This window comes from Tachypleus tridentatus, chromosome 8 (assembly GCF_004210375.1).
Source record: "Tachypleus tridentatus isolate NWPU-2018 chromosome 8, ASM421037v1, whole genome shotgun sequence".
NCBI classification, from domain to species: domain Eukaryota; kingdom Metazoa; phylum Arthropoda; class Merostomata; order Xiphosura; family Limulidae; genus Tachypleus; species Tachypleus tridentatus.
Genome location: NC_134832.1, coordinates 134,638,665 through 134,660,693, shown reverse-complemented (window position 1 = coordinate 134,660,693; position 22,029 = coordinate 134,638,665). Strand labels below are relative to the sequence as shown.

General features: G+C 34.9%; 1 pseudogene; it reads left to right on the top strand.

Moving 5' to 3' along the window:
* Positions 1-4,938: 4,938 nt before the first annotated feature.
* LOC143224017 (atrial natriuretic peptide receptor 1-like) overlaps positions 4,939-22,029 on the top strand; it is a 36,565-nt pseudogene continuing 19,474 nt past the window's right edge.

Below are 22,029 nucleotides of genomic sequence, written 5' to 3'. Positions count from 1 at the left end.
TTGAGAGAAAATATTATTATTATTACAATCCAATAAAATGTGACATTAATTAACTTCAAATCCTGACTGACATTAAAATAATGATTAAAGGTTTTGTCATGAGCAGTTGTAGTTTCTCATCAAAAATTAAGAGATGATTTACCATCCTTTAATATTCGACATCTATTTTGTTTTACGTATTCTCATCAATAGCAATGTCTTTAAAATGATGAAACATTTGTCACTGAGTTCTGACAAAATATGAGTAACAGTCATGCAACATCTTTTTAACCTTTACGTGGTAAAGTGTAACAGTTTAAATAAACTAAAAGCCAATCGCCTGGTTTAAAGCTTGTCACGTGAGCTAAGGAAACGAATGAGTATGAAGATATAGAAAGGAAACAACTATATAATATTGCAAGTAAACGATCAAGAATTGAAATTTTCCAGAAACAGCTCTGTTAAACATTGGCTTTTTCTATCAATGATTGTTTTGGAAAAGGAAAAATGAGGATAGTTTTATTGATGTTCTATTTTGTTGTTATTAATTCGGAGTTTGAATCCTCCTCTGAAACAGTAAGAAACAGAAGTGGAAAATTTCAAGCACGAATGGTCAGTATTCTCTTGTCTCGAGCTGGTCGCCCTTTTGACCAAGAGCTTGTTCAACCTGCTGTTGCTATCGCTCAGAAGACTATCAGGAAGTTTTATCCAAATATTGACTTGCAAGTCGTGTTTCTTAACGGAACGAGTGGTTGTACAGCAAATTACGCTGGAGCAATGGCTGCTGAACAGTATTACCGTCACTACGTATCAGGATTTCTAGGACCTGGGTGTAGTCTAGCTTTAGATCCAGTAGCACGAATGGCAGCTAGGTGGAGTATCCCAGTATGCACTGCAGCAGGTAGCAATTCCAAGTTTGGAAACAAAAAGGACTTTGCTACTTTAACTAGACTTTCTCACACCATGGGGGGTGTTGCTAACACGGCTCTATCAGTCTTTCGTTTCTTTGGCTGGCATCATGTGGCAATACTGTATGACGGAGCTCAAGACTTTTCGTCTTTGGTTGCTAGTAGTCTGGAACGAGCGCTTCGGAGTGATTTAAACTTTACATTCTATCTCTATCGTCAGGAGTTTAATAGTCTACAAAAAAACATCCCTTTTGAAGAGATGTTGGAAACAGCAGCCAAATCTTCCAGAGGTAAGATACAAGCCTTGGCCAAAACCTTGTAGAATATAAAATCAATTTAAACATAGCAAGTTTGCCATACGGAAAACAACTTTAATGGAAAAAAAATATATATATAATGTACGAAAACTGAATATGTTTAATTCTTCACGGGGTATGGGGTTTCACAATTATATAATATTGATAATGCTGTCTAAGATGACGGAGAGGCTCAACTAAACACGAACGTGTGGTTCAGTTTTGTAGTATACAAAGTAATGGTAATAGTCCTTCAGATGCAAAAGGCCTAAGTAGCTACGATAATGATACCTATAAGTTCACGTAGTTTTATTATCCGACCTCAAAATATAGGTTTCAAGATTTGATTGACTGTATGAGTAAGCTAGACAAGAAAAATGATTTGTTGCGATACTATACAAATCGACTTTGGAATTGATAAGTATATAAAAGTAATAAATAGTTTCTCTGATGCGGTTTGGAAAAGAGATTATTTACTAAAGACATGTAATTGCAGACTATTTGAATGGTAGTGACAAATATATGTTTAGATCAAAAGGCCTCTAAAAACCTTTACACACACATATCTCAATTTGGAAACGAGTTTAGAGCTTCATTAACCAATCCTTTTTTCAATATTTCGAAAATGGAATTATGAATTTCAACGCAACCTCGTCATTAACAGAAAACTTGTGGTTAAAAAAATCTTGAGCATGGAACGACATTCATTTAAGTACTTAGACGTGTGTATACACGCGTGATATATCGTAATGAGAAGCATTTCTCAGCTGGAAAGATCCAAAAAGTTAATTATAATATAAAGTTGTTGAGAAGCATCACTAAGTTATTCATAGATACAGCTACATGTAATTAGTGGTAATTTCCACTGATTTGTATAAAGCTGTGAGATGTTAGTCGTAATTAGAACTTAATTAAGAATTGTAGAGTCAGACAAGAAGAAAAACTCCACTTAAGAATTATGCAGTAGTTTTTAGGAAATTCTACTAAATTAGTCTTAAAGACATTCACATTCAGGACAGATTAAAATATCTTGTTGATAAGTTACATTAAGTTAATTACATAGTTCTTTTGGAAAATATAGAGTACTTAATGGGTAACTCCAATAAATTCAACACAAAGTCAGCTGTATTCAAAACTGTAGTGTAATCGGTTTGGTTTGTTTGAGTTTCACACAAAGCTACTCAAGGGCTATTTGCGCTAGCCGTCCCTAATTTAGCAGTGTAAGACTGGAGGGAAGGCAGCTAGTCATCATCACCCACCACCAACGCTTGGGCTACTCTTTTACCAACGAATAGTAGGATTGACTGCCACTTTATAACACCCCTACAGCTGAAAGGACGATCATGTTTGGCGTGACGGATATTCGAATCCGGAACCCTCGGATTGTGAGTTGAGTGCCTTAACCACCTGGCCATGTCAGACCGGAGCAATCGATAGGTAACTAATAAATTGGACAGGAAGACAACTACATTAAGAAGTCTGTGGGAAGTTCAACTGAACTGGTTAGAAAAATGTTTGAATTACCTGATTATCAAGCAACCGCTTGAAAACTCTACCCAGTTAATAAAAAAAAACATACTTTAAAGAATAACTGAGTAATTTGTTGAAATCTCCGTTTAGGTAACCACGAAGACATGTATTTCATGAATTACAAGGTAATTTCCTGGGAGTTTCATTGACGTAATCAGGATCAAAACTCCAGCAAGACAAAATTTATTTAAGCCTCCACTATGTTAGCCACAAAACATTTTCATTAAGAAGTATAAGATGATCAAGGAAAGGATCGATTCGGCTTGTAACAAATACTACTCTATTACGAAAACGGTAGATTAGGCTTGTAACAAATACTACTCTATTTCGAAAACAGTAGATTAGGCTTGTAACAAATACTACTTTATTACGAAAACAGTAGATTAGACTTGTAACAAATACTACTCTATTACGAAAACGGTAGATTAGGCTTGTAACAAATACTACTCTATTACGAAAACAGTAGATTAGGCTTGTAACAAATACTACTTTATTACGAAAACAGTAGATTAGGCTAGTAACAAGTACTACTCTATTACGAAAACAGTAGATTAGGCTTGTAACAAATACTACTCTATTACGAAAACAGTAGATTAGGCTTGTAACAAATACTACTCTATTACGAAAACAGTAGATTAGGCTTGTGACAAATACTACTCTATTACGAAAACAGTAAATAGGCTTGTAACAAATACTACTTTATTACGAAAACAGTAGATTAGGCTAGTAAGTACTACTCATATACGAAAACAGTAGATTAGGCTTGTAACAAGTACTACTCCATTACAAAAACAGTAGATTAGGCTTGTAACAAATACTACTTTATTACGAAAACAGTAGATTAGGTTTGTAACAAATACTACTCTATTACGAAAACAGTAGATTAGGCTTGTGACAAATACTACTCTATTACGAAAACAGTAGATTAGACTTGTAACAAATACTACTCTATTACAAAAACAGTAGATTAGGCTTGTAACAAATACTACTTTATTACGAAAACAGTAGATTATACTTGTAACAAATACTACTCTATTACAAAAACAGTAGATTAGGCTTGTAACAAATACTACTTTATTACGAAAACAGTAGATTAGGCTTGTAACAAATACTACTTTATTACGAAAACAGTAGATTAGGCTTGTAACAAATACTACTCTATTACGAAAACAGTAGATTAGGCTTGTGACAAATACTACTCTATTGCGAAAACAGTAGATTAGGCTTGTGACAAATACTACTCTATTGCGAAAACAGTAGATTTTGAGAAAATCCACCAAATTAGCAACAAGGTGAACCCAATTATTGATACTTTCCACCGAATTGGCTCGAAATATAACTTTATTTATAAAAGCGTAATTCTTGAAAACCCGCAATATCTTTCTCACAAAGCCCTATTAAATGGAGATTTAAAACTGTGAAGACCGACATGTGAAGTCACAAAAGTAGATATATGACGAATTATAGAGTAATTTGTAAGAAATTTCATTACGTTAGAAAAAAGAAAAGATTATATGAGAATTACACAGCAGTTTGTGGTTAGTTCTACTATGTTAATCACAAAAACAGTTGCGTTAAAGATTATTGGTGGGAGTCTCCACAAAGTTCGTAATATAGACATTAGTGGAAAGATCTATTAAACGAGTCACAAATTAATCTTCATAAAGAATTATGGAGTAGTTGCTGGAAAATTGAACTATTAACCACAACATAACTCTATGAAGAACAGTGATTGTTGAGAAACTAAACTACTAGTTATAACTGGAGTGGCCAGGTGGTTAAGGCGATTGACGCGTAATCTTAGGGTTGCGGGTTCGAATTCTTGTCGCACCAAACTTGCTCGTTCTTTCAGCCGTGGGGGGCGTTATAATGTTACGGTCAATCCCATTATTCGTTGGTAAAAAAGTAGCCGAAGATTTGGGGGTGAGTGTCGATGACTAGCTGCCTTCTCTCTAGTTTTACACTTCTAAATTAGGGATGGCTAGCGCAGATAGCTCTCTTGTAGCTTTGCGCGAAATTCAAAACAAAAACTAGTTGTAAATAGAGTTCCATGAAGAATGAAGTAACTGTAGAGAAGTGTGTGTGTCTTCTTTTAGAAAAGTTACATCAAGCTTTCGTTATGTCCATCGAGAGGAATGGAACCCTCAATTTTAGCGTTTTAACTCTGAAAACTTACTGTTGTCCGACCGAGTTGCAATTATTGGGAACTAAACAAATATAACTCTATGAGGAATGAAGTTGGTAAGTTGCACTAAGTTATTAATAAACATAGTCCCATTAATTATCTGACAATGCATTTAATGTTGATTATTTGTGTGTTTTGAATTTCGCGCAAAACTACACGAGAGCTAGCTGTTCTAACCGTCCATAATTTAGCAGTATAATACTAGAGAAGGTAGCTCATTACCATCCACCACCAACACTTGGGCTACATTTTACCAACGAATAGTGGGATTGACTGTATCTTATAATGCCACCACGGCCGAAAAGCCGAGCATGTTTGGTATGACGAGGATTCGAATCCACGACCCTCAGATTGCGAGTCGAGCGCTTCAACCACCTGGCCATGACGGGTTGTTATTATTGACCTATCGATTTAGTATTTCTTTAACTTCTCAGTGAGTTGAGTTGCATTTTCTGTAATCGTAGTCCATAAATAATATCTTTTTTTTTTTTTTAAAAAATGATGTACGGTAACAGATGTACGGTAACAAACGAATAACATTCTAAATAATGTTCGATGTTTTGATCTGTTTTATTACACGTTAAAACGTACATGTCTTTCCAGTGTTTTTCATTGCCGCAAATGGAGAGACAGTTCGGGAGATTTTGTTAGTCGCTCACGATTTAGGAATGGGTAATGGAGAATTTGCGTTTTTGACAGTGGAGTTATTCAAAAACGAAAGATCGTTTGGGAATTTTTCTTGGTATCAACTTGGAGACACAAGAAATCAAGTAAGTTGTGACGATTTCATAGCATAACGTTGAAAACATAACCTATTTATCATTCGTGTCATACAGTTTTAAACATTTTATGTGTGGTTTGTTAGTATGAAGGGTTCAGTTAGTAAAGCTCTGTGTCAGATTGGAAAGTTTTACTAGCTTCGAAAGTATTTATTTCTTTATGACTTAATGCTGTGGTAATTTGCATATTATTTACGCTCTCGAGACTTTATCAAGGTTTATATATATATTTTTTTTCAAAAACACTAACATTCATAAAACAATTCTGTTTGAAATAAATAAAACGTTTCATGTCATGTTTGTCTTCTATTAAGCAAAACAATAATACAGAACACAACCTAAATATTCAACAACCTTATAGTTTTTCTTGAAGTTCGATATTTTCAGTGACTCTATATTTTTGAACCAGGATGCTCGAGCGATCTATGACTCCCTGTTTTCAATCTCCATCAGAGCTCCGGAAGGACAAGAATACCAATCATTTGCTCAGGAGGTCATCAACACGTCTTGGACAGATTTCGGAATGAAGTTTTCTCATGACGCTGTGAGTTGATGGATTGATTTTAACAGTTAGGTTGAGACCTTGATATAGAATAAATGAACAGTTTCCCCATCTTTATAACGACTAAAACGTTTAATAACGATACGAGAACTAAAATCTTAGGCTGTATGTTTACTACGCCATATAAGCCTGCTTTTTTTAAATAAATGCTCATATAAATATTAAGATATCTTCCTTGTACACTTTAGACAAGTCTTTAAAAGTTGTTTTTTCCTCTCATATGGAATAACTATGTCCGTTTATGATGTCTTTTCTTTATTGTTATTGAGAACAGTGTTTTTTCAATGTGTACACTGCATTTGATATTCAATCCATTCTCAGATTTTACAGGTATTTTTATGTCTGATAACAGGTAACCAACTTTTAGAAAATAAAATTTTGGAGACGGTTTGGATGGATAACGGAGAAAACTTTATCATAAATGAACATAAACTAGTAGTAATCGGTAAGTTTTGTTTTGAATTTCGCGCAAAGCTACTCGAGGGCTATCTGCGCTAGCCGTCCCTAATTTAGCAGTGTAAGACTAGAGGGAAGGAAGTAGTCATCTCTACCCACCGCCAACTCTTGGGATACTCTTTTATCAACGAATAGTTGAATTGACCGTCACATTATAACGCCTCGACGGCGGAAAAGGGCGAGCATGTTTCGTGCGAGAGGGATTCAAACCCGCGACCCTCGGATTACGAGTCGAACGCCTTAACACGCTAGGTCATCCCGGGCCCAGTAATCGGTAGGAAACTGATAAATTGGACATGAAGGCATCAAGAAATTTCTGGGAAGTTGCACTAAACTGGTCACATTTATAATTGAATTACGTGGTAGGCAGGAACTGGTTGAAAACTCTATTAAAATAATCACAAAAAATTTCATTATGTTTATAAGAAACTGTCTTATGGTTGACGACGAAGTTGAGGCCTTTGCTCAGAGATTGTAATGCAGCGTCATTTAGTGGTTGATCTGATATGCTGGTAACAATAATAGGCTGTTGTAGTTTTCTCCGTTTTTCCAATTTTTTGATACGTATATTTTTCTTCTCTTGATTTAACACGGAGTTGTTTTGGTTGATAATGATATAATCTTGTCGAAACGTTATGCATTAAAAATACATTTCCTTCATTACCCATTCAAGTATTTTCTAAAATTTCAGTTATGTTATTTATAGTGTTTAGTACACCTATCCCTGAGTATTCATTAAAGTCAGATAAACTGAAAGTATCTATTCCTTATTTATTATGCAAATACTACCCTGAATATTCAGAAACTTTGTTTCCTCTAAATCATCACGAGATTCCAGACTAGACATTGAATTCAATGTTATTTTGCCTGCAGAAATTTATACCATGCACACAACAGCACATACGAATTCAGAAGTTGTTTTCCGTAACACATACCAGAGTAATGTTATCAGTAATTGTGACAAACCAGTATCGCAGGATAACTTTACGTCAGTAAAATTTTGATTTGGGAAACGTAACATATTATTACTTAGTTGTGAGAGCTGCAACCAAACTGTTTATGGCCATTCAGAGATAATCATAGAAGGCCGTTTCATTCGGCCAGAGATTCAGACGGTTTTAGTATGTTTAAAAGCACGTGAATCACCTTCACAGCTCGTAATCTTAGAGTCGCGGGTTAAACCCGCTCGCACCAAAAACATGCTCGCCCTTTCAACCGTGGGGGCGTTATAATGTGACAGTCAATCCCACTATTCGGCCCGGCATGGTCAAGCGTGTTAAGGCGTGCGTCTCGTAATCTGAAGGGCGCGGGTTCGAATCCCGCTCGCACCAAAAACATGCTCGCCCTATCAGCCGTGGGGGCGTTATAATGTGACGGTCAATCCCACTATTCGATGGTAAAGGAGTAGCCGAAAAGTTGGCGGTGGGTGGTGATGACTAGCTGCCTTCCCTCTAGTCTTATACTGCTAAATTAGGGACGGCTAGCACAGATAGCCCTCGAGTAGCTTTATGCGAAATTCAAAATAAACAAACACCTTCACAAGTCTGATACTCAAAATCAGATAAAATAGGGCAAACTTTTAATCTTTCATCTGAACACTTACCTGAAGATGTTGGACGTATTAAAACTAATACAAGTTGCACAATTTTGGCAATAAAACTAGTTGAAGGCTGTTTTGTTTTTATCAAAAAAAATTCTAAAATATTAAAAATTTGACAGGTTTTTACATGTGATTATTGTGTAACTTAATGTGACGGATTTTAAAGCACTCAAGCTGTTACCCTGATGTAGGTTTTCAGTTTCAGACTTTATGTATAATAAAGTCAACCATTTTCAAACAAAATACAATAAACGCGTACCATGATCTACCGAAAATCATGGTTACAAACTGTTTCAGCTCTAACCCAAACAACCAGATAGATATAAAAACAAACAACAAATACATATTTTCTAATGAATCAATTTTTATCTCAGTTTTGTAAAAATTCCATAAGAGGTTATAGCAACAACATGAAACAAAAATTACAAGTGTTAAAACACACTACAAAATACATAATACATGCTACTTTGAAGTAATTTAACTATAATTATTGCAATAATACCGCACAGAATAGGTTTTTTTTTGTTAAGACCCCTCTGCTGGGGCTCAAGGGCTTTAAACTCAGTTATAAAGGAATCTTGATAGAAAACATCCACATTTTTCTATAATTTCTAGAGCTTCCATTCAATTACCTTTAACCGCACTGCACCTGCTAGATTTGGTTTGTTTTGAATTTCGCGTAAAGCTACTCGTGAGTCATCACCACCCACCGCCAACTCTTGAGCTACTCTTTTACCAAAGGGTAATAGGATTGACCGTAACATTTTAATGTTTCCACAACTGAAAGGGGGAACATGTTTGGGACGTTTGGGTTAGGCTAAGCTGCTAGGTAGTTTGAATATTTGTTAGTAATAAAACACGACAAGATTACATGAAATAGTTTACAATGCTTCATAGGTACTAATTACAAAATCACCTCAAAAAGCCAAACAAGCCTTTTGGGGGAGGCGGGAGTTGTAAAGTGTAAGAATATTCTGGCAAGATTCCTATAAATTACTCTGGTTATTTCTTATAACTGGAAATGTAAAGATTTCTAAGCTTCGAAAATATAAATGATAAACTTAAGGAAAACACAATGTAACACAAATTTTGTTCCCAGATAGTATGTGTTATTTCTTAATTGCTTATGTTGTAAAAGTACAGAAAATGGCCATTATTTCCTTCAAACTTTACGTTTGTCACCTGGATAACGAAATTTAGAAATTAACCTATTTTCTATGCAAAATACGGGCAAATTTGATCATTTTTCATTTATATAAGGTCTGAATAAAACAACATATGAATCAAGATTTACATATATTTACACTAAAGTTATACAAAAATGAACAAAAATGTTTAGAAGTGAGTAGTTTTTCGAGATTTGCGACTGTAATGTAAATCACTTTCACGTATCAACCCCCAAATATAGTCTCCCATCATGTTTTCGTTATATACGCTCCCAGGACACAAAAGCAAAGTTTGAAGAGAAAATAGGTCTTTTCCATTTACGTTAGGCATAAGTAATTGGGAAACAACACTTTCTGCCCAGGAACAGGAAAAAGTGAAAATTTTGTTACATAGTGTAATCTATCGAAGTGTTTTTTGTTATTCCATTGAAAGAAAGAAGGACGCCCTCTATAATTTGTCGATGTAGTCATATTAATCTAAAAAGAGGTTAACAATTTACTTTATATGTGTTTAAATTATTAATGATAATATTTCGATTCCGGTGGTATTACCACATCTATTGTACTTAATAGTTCTTTTATAATAATATGTAAATGGTAATTACTCATATTTTTGATAACATTTCAATACATATATATAAGGCATACATAAACGAATAACTTTTATTAATTTATCACTGAAGCATATATAATTTTTTCCAGGTTAATTTTGTTGTCGCTGGTTTCCATGACTGTGTCTTAATGTACGCGTGGGCTTTAAACCGAACATTGGCTGACGGGGATGATCCTTCAGATGGGCCTTCCATCATCAGGAAGATGTGGAACAATACATTTCGTGGAGGTAAGATAGTTCATTTTATATTTGACATTATATGCTGTAGAGATGAATCTTTTATCGACAGGAAGTTATGGAACAACCCATTTTTTCGAGATGTTGAAGTTTGTTTTTTTTTTATATTGGACGTTAGAGTAGGTCCTATAAGATAGTTCTCCCAAACATTTTCCCTATACAACACCATTTTGAGAGAGATAAATATTTATGCAACTCTAAACAGCACCCAAAACAACATAGCAACCGACACGTTCACGGGTCGATTCTCAAAGTTTTCAAACCTGAACAAAAATAAGTTTAGTTGTGACTGTCTTGTCGCGACACCCCCCGCTGACGCTGCAAAGCTGTCGAGAAGTGGTGGGGTAGAGAAAAGACAACTGGATAAGACCGTCACATATAATGTACCACAGTTAAAGGATGAACGTGTTCAACGGTGCGATTTAGAACTCGCAACCTGCAGATTGCGATTAAGAGCTGCCAAGCCCTGCCATACGGGTTAGGGAGGTTTAATTGTTCAAACTTGAGTTTAAAAAATGAATATAAGGTTCTCTAGAGAGACCTTCCGTCATTAGCTATTAAGAATTTGCGGAACAGGACAACTCGTGTTGTTAGGATGGTTAATTTGTTTACACGTGACATAGTCCTCTGCTAACCACGGGTATTGAAATCTGTTTTCTAGCGGTATTAGTCTGCAGACACACCATTGAAGGACCGTAGACGAAAGAAGCGGTCTTTTCATTTAGTTATTGCTCACTACACAATAATGAGATACAGCTGCGAGTAGACTATCACACCCTTTTTACATCTAAAATAAATATATTTGGGGCTCTGAATTTATTTCTTATAAAGTAGCTACGTTTTTTTTTTCTTATAGCAAAGTTACATGGGATTATCTGCTCAGCCGACCGATGGTAATCGAACCCTTGATTTTACTGTTGTAAATCCGTAAACATACCGCTGTACTAGCGGGGGGCGGTCGCAATGCAAATAACGTTTATGTAGGTGTGTTACTCCAAGATATACTGATTATCCTACAGGTAAGAATACCAGACAGTAGGATGAACGGCAGAAAATGATATCCTGAATTACGACTTTAACTTCTGATTACGTCTGGGTTGTAGAAAAGAAATTCAACATACTGTAAATACAAAAACAAAAATAATCAGTATTCTCTTATAACATAAGTCAAAGACAAGTACAGGAAGAAGAAAGGAATCATTTCCCTCTTACTATCGAGATATATATTCTGACAGAAGAACAAATATCAACACAACCTGGTGATGCCCTTACGACACTGAAAATTTCGACAAAAGATGTCGTCTCTCCCAGAGCATGTGTTTCATTCATGTCATAATCATTCAATGGATAAAAATATGGTGGACATCGCCTCCAGATGCTGTCAAACCTCTATACAGTTAATAAAGTATTGTACCGTACGCCATTAAATCATGTAGTCCAACACTAACATCTTTTAAGTTCAATGTCTAAGCAGATTGATATGCGACAATGGATAATTAGAGTACTAACGAGTTAGCAGTAAACATTAATAAGTTTTCGTATTGTTCAACTTTTAACACGTATGTGTGAAAAATTTGAAAAATTTTAAATCTATATAAAATATACGCCTGTACAAATTAAAAGGACAATAAACACCAAATGTGTTTTATGTAACACAAGAGAATAAGGTCTCGAATTTTTAGGTCAAACTTTGTCGGAATTTCTTCAGTTATAAGAATATTGTAACCCAAAATATTTTATGGTCTCGAGTTTCTGGTATAACGGATTGATTTAGAAGTTAGAAAATTTATGATTTGGGATGCGGAATCTCTCTTAAAACTTCGTCGAAACGTTCGCACTAATGTTTAAATGGATGACAAATAGTGTCCGGAGAACGTAGAGTTTTTATGATTTGTGTTTAACGGAGGTACTCCCAAGTACTTCAGGATAAATACAGTTCTATATTTTATCATCTAAGTAAAAAAACTTAAATGTAAGAAATTTGAATTAGAACAGTTTATTTGGTTTTGAATTTCGCGCAAAGCTGCTCGAGGACAACCTGCACTAGCCGTCCTTAATTTAGCAGTGTAAGACTAGAGGGAAGACAGCTAGTCATGACCACTCACCTCCAACTCTTGGACTACTCTGTTACCAACAAGTAGTGGGATTTATCGTCACATCATAACGTTCCCCCAGCTGAAAGAGCGAACATGTTTGGTATGACAAGGATTCGAATCTGCGACCCTCGGATTACGAGTCGAGAGCTCTAACCACCTGGCTATGCCGGATCCTCACTAAAACGGTTATTATGTGTACATGTATAATAGTACTGGTTTTGTTTGTCTGTGTAACTTCTTCGCAAGGTGTAAATGGATCTTTACGTCGCCATTATTGTGGAGTTTCATCAGGACCATGCAAGGATACGTACACATTTTCAGTATTTTCTCTTGTGTTTTGCGGTTTTTATGGGCAGTTTCGTGTTTTTTACCAGTACTTTGCTCACTTTGAAGGATCTTTACCAAATTTGGTATGAATGTTCATTTCCTTTACCAAATTTGGTATGAATGTTCATTTCCTTTACCAAATTTGGTATGAATGTTCATTTCCTTTACCAAATTTGGTATGAATGTTCATTTCCTTCGTGCGAACTTTCGTTTTCATTGTTTGTGTTTTGTTATATGTATGAAAGTTTTGTGTTTTTACAATTACGTATAAGGGAAGTAAGTTTTCATTTCGTTAGCTAACCTTTTATTAACCACGAATTTACATAACCTTCATATAGAAGACGAGCACTCCAGCTAGAACTCTAATAAACCAGATCAACTTTTTAAAATTCCATATTAGGTATGGAGATATTCTTACACTCGTTCATTACTTAAACATAGTAATTCGGATTATTTTAAAGAATTGAGCAATTTAATTTTCATTTTCATTTTAACCCCTTTTCAATAATCAAGTTACAAACCTTTAGCAAAGATTACATGTAACCTTAATGCTTGTGAGCAAATTTATATTTATACAAAATTAATTTTTTTTGTTTTAATCGCGTTCGTTTAAAAAACCAAAACTTGCATCATATGAATGGCCCAGCATGGCCAGGTGGGTCATGGCGTTCGACTCGTAATCTGGAGGTCGCGAATTCGAATCCCCGTTATACCATACATGCTTGTCTTTATAGACGTGGGGGCGTTATAATGTGACGGTCAATACCACTGTTTGTTGGTAAAAGACTAGCCCAAGAGTTGGCGGTGGGTGGTGATGACTAGCTGTCTTCCCTCTAGTCTTACACTGCTAAATTAGGGACGACTAGCGCAGATAGCCCTTGAGTAGCTTTACACAAAATTCGAAAAACAAACAAACATTATTCTAATTCTGAAATAAAAATCATTCACCTGGCTAATGATGATTTATTTTAAAAAAAAACTCTTCCTTAATGAAAACGATTTTAAACCAAATCAAAAATATTTTGTTATAATTACTTTAGCTCCAGCATTTAAAGTTCGATTCTCTGTGATAAGCAGTAGCACATTGTTTAAATTTTCATTTAACAAGAAGCAAACTAATAAATCAGACTAAATTAGAAGAAAAACACAACGTGTTCAAATTACCGTTAAATTGTAATCTTTTTAGCTCGATAAACTTTCTTATTAAATATGTTTCTTTCAGGAATTACTGGTGATATTATCATTAACGCTAATGGCGACCGCGAAACCGATTACACTTTAAACGAACTGGATGAAAAATATGGAGAGATGAAGGTGAGAAGATACGGTTATAATTGTTTGCAACGTCAAGTATTTCAAATATACATACGAATTGAAACGTGAGTAAGAGCATTGGGTACATAAAGAGTACATTGGGTACATAAAGAGTACATTGGGTACAATTATTTCAAATATACATTCGAATTGAAACGTGAGTAAGAGCATTGGGTACATAAAGAGTACATTGGGTACAATTATTTCAAATATACATTCAATTGAAACGTGAGTAAGAGCATTGGGTACATAAAGAGTACATTGGGTACAATTATTTCAAATATACATTCGAATTGAAACGTGAGTAAGAGCATTGGGTACATAAAGAGTACATTGGGTACAATTATTTCAAATATACATACGAATTGAAACGTGAGTAAGAGCATTGGGTACATAAAGAGTACATTGGGTACAATTATTTCAAATATACATTCGAATTTATACGTGATTAAGAGCATTGGGTACATAAAGAGAAAGCTCTTTGAATATAAGGAAAGGAATGAAAGAAGAACAAGAGCTTTGAAGTGAGTTGATTAAATCAAGTTTTCTAAACGAATACTTTTTGTTGTTTTTAAGTATAAACGGGTACCGGATTGTAGGGGACGTTGCAGGTACCCGTTTATACTCTCGTCCCTACGACATATGTCCCTCAACGGTCACATCCAAATACTCTATCTTTCTTAACCTTAAGATGACTTAGGAAGGTCGAAACGTTGTTCTCTCCTTATCAGTAAAAGTGTTAATACCCATACCAGTCGTTCCGAGATACATTTTTTTTTTCAAGTGGGTTTCTCGTCATCAAGAACTATTTGAAAGTATTTGGTCAGAAGTATTGTTTTTTCTTGATTACAAGTTGTATTTACTTTGACAGCCTGTCGCTATTTACTTCGGTTTCAATGAAAAGTTCCAGTTGCTAGATGGCGCTAAAATCCACTGGCCAGGTGGTCGCACAAGCCCACCACCAGATGTACCCTGGTGTGGATTTCTCGGAGACGAACCAAAATGCTACAAAAAAGGTAGTTTTTAAAATTTGTAAGACGTTTCGAAAAATAAAATCGCAACTACACAATGTCTTAGATTTTAAATGAAACAATTGTTTGACTTTTTGTAATTAAGTGCAAACGTAATACAACAGCGTGAACCTATTTGCGATTAAATATTCAGTTAATTTTAGTGTGTTTTTTTCTTATAGCAAAGCCACATCGGGCTATCTGCTAAGCCCACCAAGGGGAATCGAATCCCTGATTTTAGCGTTGTAGATCCATAGACATACCGCTGTACTAGCCGGAGGCTTAATTTCAATAGTCAAGACAGTAAATAAAAGAATAGTTTCACAAGTATAGAAGAGAGATTTTTTCTTTGAAGCTGAGCAAAACCACAAATTTTCTACTCATCACGGGTATCGAAAACCTGAATCTTACACTGGAGGAACGAAAAGAAGAAAAAATACAACAACAGATAAAAAATATGCAGGTTGCAGCAAGATTAGCAGTTATCACTTTGTTTGTTTGCAGTTAAGCATAAAACTTAGCAATTGGTTCTTCGTTCTTTGTCCACTTCGGGTATTAAAACCCGGGTTTTAGTATTCTAAGTTTTCGTAATTACCGCTGTGACATTGAAGAGGCTTCTCAACCCTTAGGAAAAGTTTTTATTTACGAATTATAAACCTCTCAATAACTCAACTGTAAATCTGATAACTATGGTAAGCACAACACACATAGCCCATTTTGTGACTTTGCACTTAATTACAAATAAACAAACACACAAAGCTCATTAAAATAGTTGTGCTAATAATTGCCAGGAAAATGATTGTTTGTTTGTAATTGAGCACAAAGTTACACAAAGTGCTATCTGTGCTCTGCCCATCACAGATATCGATACCCGGTTTCTAGCATTGTAAGTCAGCAGACATCCAGATGTGCCACTAAAACTTTAATATCGTATTATAATATATACTACAGTATTTGACGCAAGTTACTTTCACCTTATAACTTCTATGTGTGTTTATATATTTCATCGTGTAGTTCTAGTTCTATCTCTGTGATGTAATAGTAGCCACTGGTTGACAACCTGGAACCTCACCATAGAACAAACAAACTTTACCTGTCTATTAGAAAAATTATTAAATATATTAAGATGAGAAATAATTTCAAATTGGAAATTACTATTTCACTTTTTTTTGCTGTTTGGTTGTTTGTATAATACTGGGAGTCTTTAAGTTTGGTAATTTGAAATCGATACTTTCAGGTCTTTGTAAATCTTATAAATTTCGATATCACTTGTGTGTTTCAGAGAAATATTCATTGGGTGGTATAGTAAGCCTCGTCACAGCCTGCCTAATTTTTGTTGGAATGACACTTGCTTTTCTAGTATTTCGGTAAGTATTCGAAGTGTTTGTTTGTTTGTTATTGAATTTTGCGCAAAACTACACGATGGCTGTCTGCGCTAGCCGTCCCTTATTTAACAGTGTAAGAGTAGAAGAATGATAGCTAGCCATCATTACCCACCGCCAACTCTTGGGCTATACTTTTACCAACGAAATGTGGGATTGATCGTCACTTATAAAACTCCTATAGTTCAAAGGGCGAGCATGTTTGGTGGGGCAGGATTCGAACCTGCGCCCTCAGATTACAAGCCGATCGCCCTAACCACGTGGGTATGTTGGGCTATTTAAATATTTGTGTCTGAACATACTCATATTCGTCCCACTTTGAAAGGCCCGGCATGGCCAGGTGGCTAGTGCGCTCGGCTCGTAATCTAAGGGTCGGAAGTTCGAATCCCCGCCACACCAAACATGCTCGCCCTTTCAGCCGTGGAGGCATTATAATGTGTAGATCAATTTTACTATTCGTTGGTAAAACAATAGCTTTACAGTTGGTAGTGAATGGCGATAACTAGCTGCCTTCCCTCTAGTTTTACACTGCTAAATTAGGGACGGCTAGCACAGATAGCCCTCGAGTAGCTTTGTGCGAAATTCCAAAACAAACAAACAAGCTCAGATAGCCATCGTGTAGCTCTGCGCGAAATTAAAAAACAAACAAACAAACAAAATAATTTAAAAACCGACTACACAAGATTATAAGGGATAAAAAGAGCTTAAAAACTTTGAGTCTATTTTCTACCTTATAAACTTTGTATTCAGCCTAATAATGATAAAGTTGTGTTAAATATAGCCATACCAGGAAGGGTTAGTATATAAGCTAAACTGAACTCAGAGAGCGATTTTGTTACATATATAAATGTTTTAAATTCTTTTTTAGGTATTTTCCCTAAACAGATATTTGATATTTTTATTTAAATATCCAAAACAAATGTTACTTAGAGTAGTTACATAGAAGACATAAATGTAAATTTTTATTCATACAGACGAGATCTCAAATACGAATTACACATAAGACGTGTAAATTGTGGGTTTCTCTATAATAACAGACAGTTGAAACTTTAATACGAATTACGCCTAAAATGTGTAAACTGTTGGCTTGCCATCAAAACGGATAGTTTAAATATGAATTACACCTAATATTGTAAAATGAGGGTTCTTCATGTGTACAACCAACTTAAATTTAAGCCAAATTACACGTAAAACATGTAAACTACAGTTGTTTTCTTTTATCGATGCAGACGTCTAAAACTGGAGTCCGAGCTACTAAGCCAATGGTGGAAGGTCAAGTGGGAAGACATAGTCTTCACGCAGAGAACACTAAACTCAACTGGAAGTCTTTATTCGATCTCAGCCATGACATCTGTCGATGAGGTACGAACTAAGCTAAGAAATTATCTGATGCATATGCTTTAAATTATCCAGGATATAAACATGAAAATCTATTATATTTAGAATCAACGCAAATAAGTTAATAGAATTAATTTTTAGGATGTTAGTAAGAGGTTCCAAGTTTTTTAACATCCTTTAGTTCAGTCAAACTTAATTGCAACATAAATTAACAGGCTTTTTACTGAGATAATATTTTCAAACATAAGCGTTGAATTGTATATCTTTTCCACCTAAATTAGGACAAATTTTGTAGTGACTCTTTTGGGCATTCCGGTACTTTGAAATTAATTAATAATGTTCTACATGCTATATGCTGTTTGTTTTTTGATATTAACGAAATCAATGCCATCAACTTAATTGCGAAAGACAAACTAAACTAACCTTTAGTCTTAAACATAAGAGTTACAGCCGTTACAATCACTGAAAACGTATACCACACTAACATATCACACTTTCCGATAGTTTCTGACATTGAAGGACAAAAGAACAAAAGAAAGCTACTAAAAGTTTGCCAAAGAGAAACGGAAATATTGCGTAAAATCCGGTAATCTTTACCAGAAAAATGTTGCAGACGAACTTTATAATTTTCACTATTAAAGTATCACAGATAGTGAATGGTTATTGTTATCAATAACTTGATAAAAAAACTAAATAAAATAAAGATTCGACAAAAAATACAAGAACTTAAATAAAGACAACAAACCAAGGTCAAGCACTACAATTTGTAGAATGTGAAAACAAATAAAAAAGACATTCCACAGAGACATTTTGCTTGCTTGGCACAAAACTCCGTGGACAGAAGTCTGTGTGGTAACGTTATATAATACTTTAATGCAAATTTGGATCTTTAATAAATCGTTACACTTTATTTATTCACGCCCAGTTTTACGACTGTGCATCGTGATAGTAATTGTGCAGTGTTGCAAAATTATTCGTCGTAAAATTGTCATGCTCAACACATACCATTCCTCCCTGTTGCGTTCCATATTCTATTTAGTGTACGATGGAATCGGTTTCCTAACACTCGTTTGAACACTCCGATTGCACAGAAAACCATAAACAATGCAACCGATGACTTTTACCTATACGTTTTTGTATGGAATAATATGATTTTTTGCTTAAAGTATGCGATGGTTGAACGGGAGACATGAGAGGAAACCTTATTCTAGTAAGCCCATACATTATTGCCCTCGTTTCTATACAGAGCCATAATTTCTTTTTGGTACAAAGAGTCCATATTATTTGTCTTTTAGCAAATACATTTACCTTTGACCTTTTCATCCATCCTCTTTGTTCCTAACTTATTCCTGGCGCAATATTCAGCCGTGGTTACGAATTCCGTCGAAACAGTCTTGTAACATGTCATGAACTATTTTATAATTTATTTTTGCCCATTGACCAGTAGAAAATATCACAGTTAATAAATATGCATGCGATGTGTCGAGTGTTCACATTCTTTCCTAGATATGTCGTGGAAGCAACCTGTGTACACTTGACTTTCATTACGTTTACTGACAAAAGTCCTTCTTTGTAATGTTCTGTACTGTTTCCTGAAAACCTTGGACGACTTTTCTTATTGATTTTTGTGTTCGTGGATTCTCACATATCACAAATGCTGTACCTTACTTACCACAGCTACAGTACGCCTTATTGCATATCTTTTTCTGGATAGTCTAGGTGCACCAAGTTGATCCTTATTCCTTTATTTTCTGATGGAATTAAGGGATATCGCCGTTTTAGAAATTCTAAATCCTCGATTTGAAAATATCATTACGATCAGAAAGGGCTGTTAAATAGCATTATCAAAATTTATCAACTGTCTGTAACATCAAACTTTCTTTGAACGCCAAACTACGTTAAAATGTAAATCCAATACATACCCTTCAAAGCGACCTTAGATCGACTGTGTTTGTCACGCAATTTGTTGATTTTTGTATTCAAAATTACTCAATTTTATAATAAAGCGAATTTAGGAAGAAACTAAAAATACTATGACCAAGAACAACGATTTAGAAATTAAAGATTCGAATAGCCCGTCCAATTAGTTTTATTTATGTGATCATATTATTTATTTTAGCATGAGACATTAAAACCCTGTTAAAGTTACTACTAAACCTGAAGCAAAGAAACTTCACCGTTATAAACCAGGCTAATTCCCTGTTAAATAAGTTCATTCCAAAAAAAGTTGTGTTTATTCCCTATTTTACTTAAAAAGAAACTGTTTATCAAATGACTGACAAGAAATTATCGGGTTTTTCTCTATTGCTTATGATATGTGTAAACTCCTCATGTAGAATCAACATATTCTTATATCGTGTTTTTGCTGTCAAGTGAAGAAAGAACTTTTGAAATACAAAGCTTCGAAATGGAAAACGTAGGTGCATTCGTAAAACACCTAATACAACCAATGCTTATCGATCCAGTTCATCTAATTAAATATAACTAAAAACGAAAAATAATCTTCCAATAAACAACATCAATGTAGATACTAACGCAATTGTTTCAACATGGCCAGGTGGTTAAGGCATTCAACTCGTAATCTGAGGGTCGCGGGTTGGAATCCCCGTCGCGCCAAACATGCTCGCCCTTTCAGCGTTATAATGTGACGGTTAATCCTACTATTTGTTGGTAAAAGAGTAGCCCAAGAGTTGGCGGTGGGTGATGATGACTAGCTGCCTTTCCTCTAGTCTCACACTACTAAATTAGGGACGACTAGCGCAGATAGCCCTCGTGTAGCTTTGCGCGAAATTCAAAACAAAGCAAACTGCAAGCCAGCTGGAGACAAACAATGAATAATCAGCTGTCTTATAATAAATGTTCGAAAAAACGATAGCCCGTAAGTTATCGATGCCGAAGTGACATGTGCAAAAAAAGAAATAGTTAGTTGTAAAGAATGGTCTTGTTTGTAATTTTGAAATTCAGATTATATTTTTATGCCTTTTAGGCCTAGCTTCTAACCTAAGTGACAAGGTATGCAAATTGTATTGTGGATTAAAATTAGTTTCTGAATGTTTTTTATACACTTACTTTCATGGAATTTTCACTGTTTTTATTAAACTGTGTTTTAAAATAATGTTAATTTAAGCGAATAATTATTTCCAAGCTGAGTTATTTATGAAAAGTTTAAGTTTATACTAAATATATTCGTTTCTTTTGCTTATATTACAGAACAAAACTAAATCAACCTTGGCTGCAATAACAGAGAAAGCTGACACTAATCTTGCATTATACAAGGTAAAAAACACTTTCAAAACAGCTAATTATGCTCACTCTGAAAAACAGAGAATACTGAATTACGTACCACTGCACGTTTAGGTAAGGTACATATTTAACAATACTCTATAGTCTTCCTGAAAATACCTTTCTCAAAACCCACTTATTAAAGAAAACGGAGCTTATATAATGTTATCATTCTTAATTACTTATGATAAAAAATTCATATCTTAACATGTTAAAGAAATAATGCAATTGATAGACGTTTATTTCTTGCAATGAAACGGATATTCTAAACAATTAGTTGTTACAGTGTAGTAAAAAATTTGGGCCTGAACTTATATCGATGTGTTCGAGTGTGTGATTTTATTTAACCCTGTCTTTATGTAATGACTATTGCGCAAAACAGTTATGTGTCAAATTCCTTGTCCAAAGTTGAACTTAGTTGTTATTTGTGATCTGTAATTATATAAATTTGCTACGTTTAACCTTAGTTGCACTGTTGCTACACATAGCTTACTATCAGCCCAGAGACGGTCTAAGCCTCAGGTGTAGCTTCTCTAATTATGAGTTACCTACCATAATAAAAATAGCCAGTGAGTAGGATCCTCTGCCATAAGATGTTTATCCGGCTTTGAACCGAATACTGGGATAGAATGTCATTCTAATGGTGTAGATAGCCCTCGTGTAGCTTTGCGCGAAATTAAAAAAGCAAATAAGTGTGTATGTGTGTTTTCTTATAGCAAAGCCACATTTGGCTATCTGCCGAACCTACAGAGGGGAATCGACCCCCTGATTTCAGCGTTGTAAATCCGTAGAATTACCGTTGTACTAGCGGGGTTGGAGGCAAAAACAAACAAACAATAATATAAATTGAGTGAAATATAACAATTCTATATAGTGTGTAGAACTTCAACACGTTTTACGAGTTACTCAAAATGTATACCCCACCAGGGGGAGTCAGTGGCAGATTTAAGGTTGTGTGTGCCCAAAAGC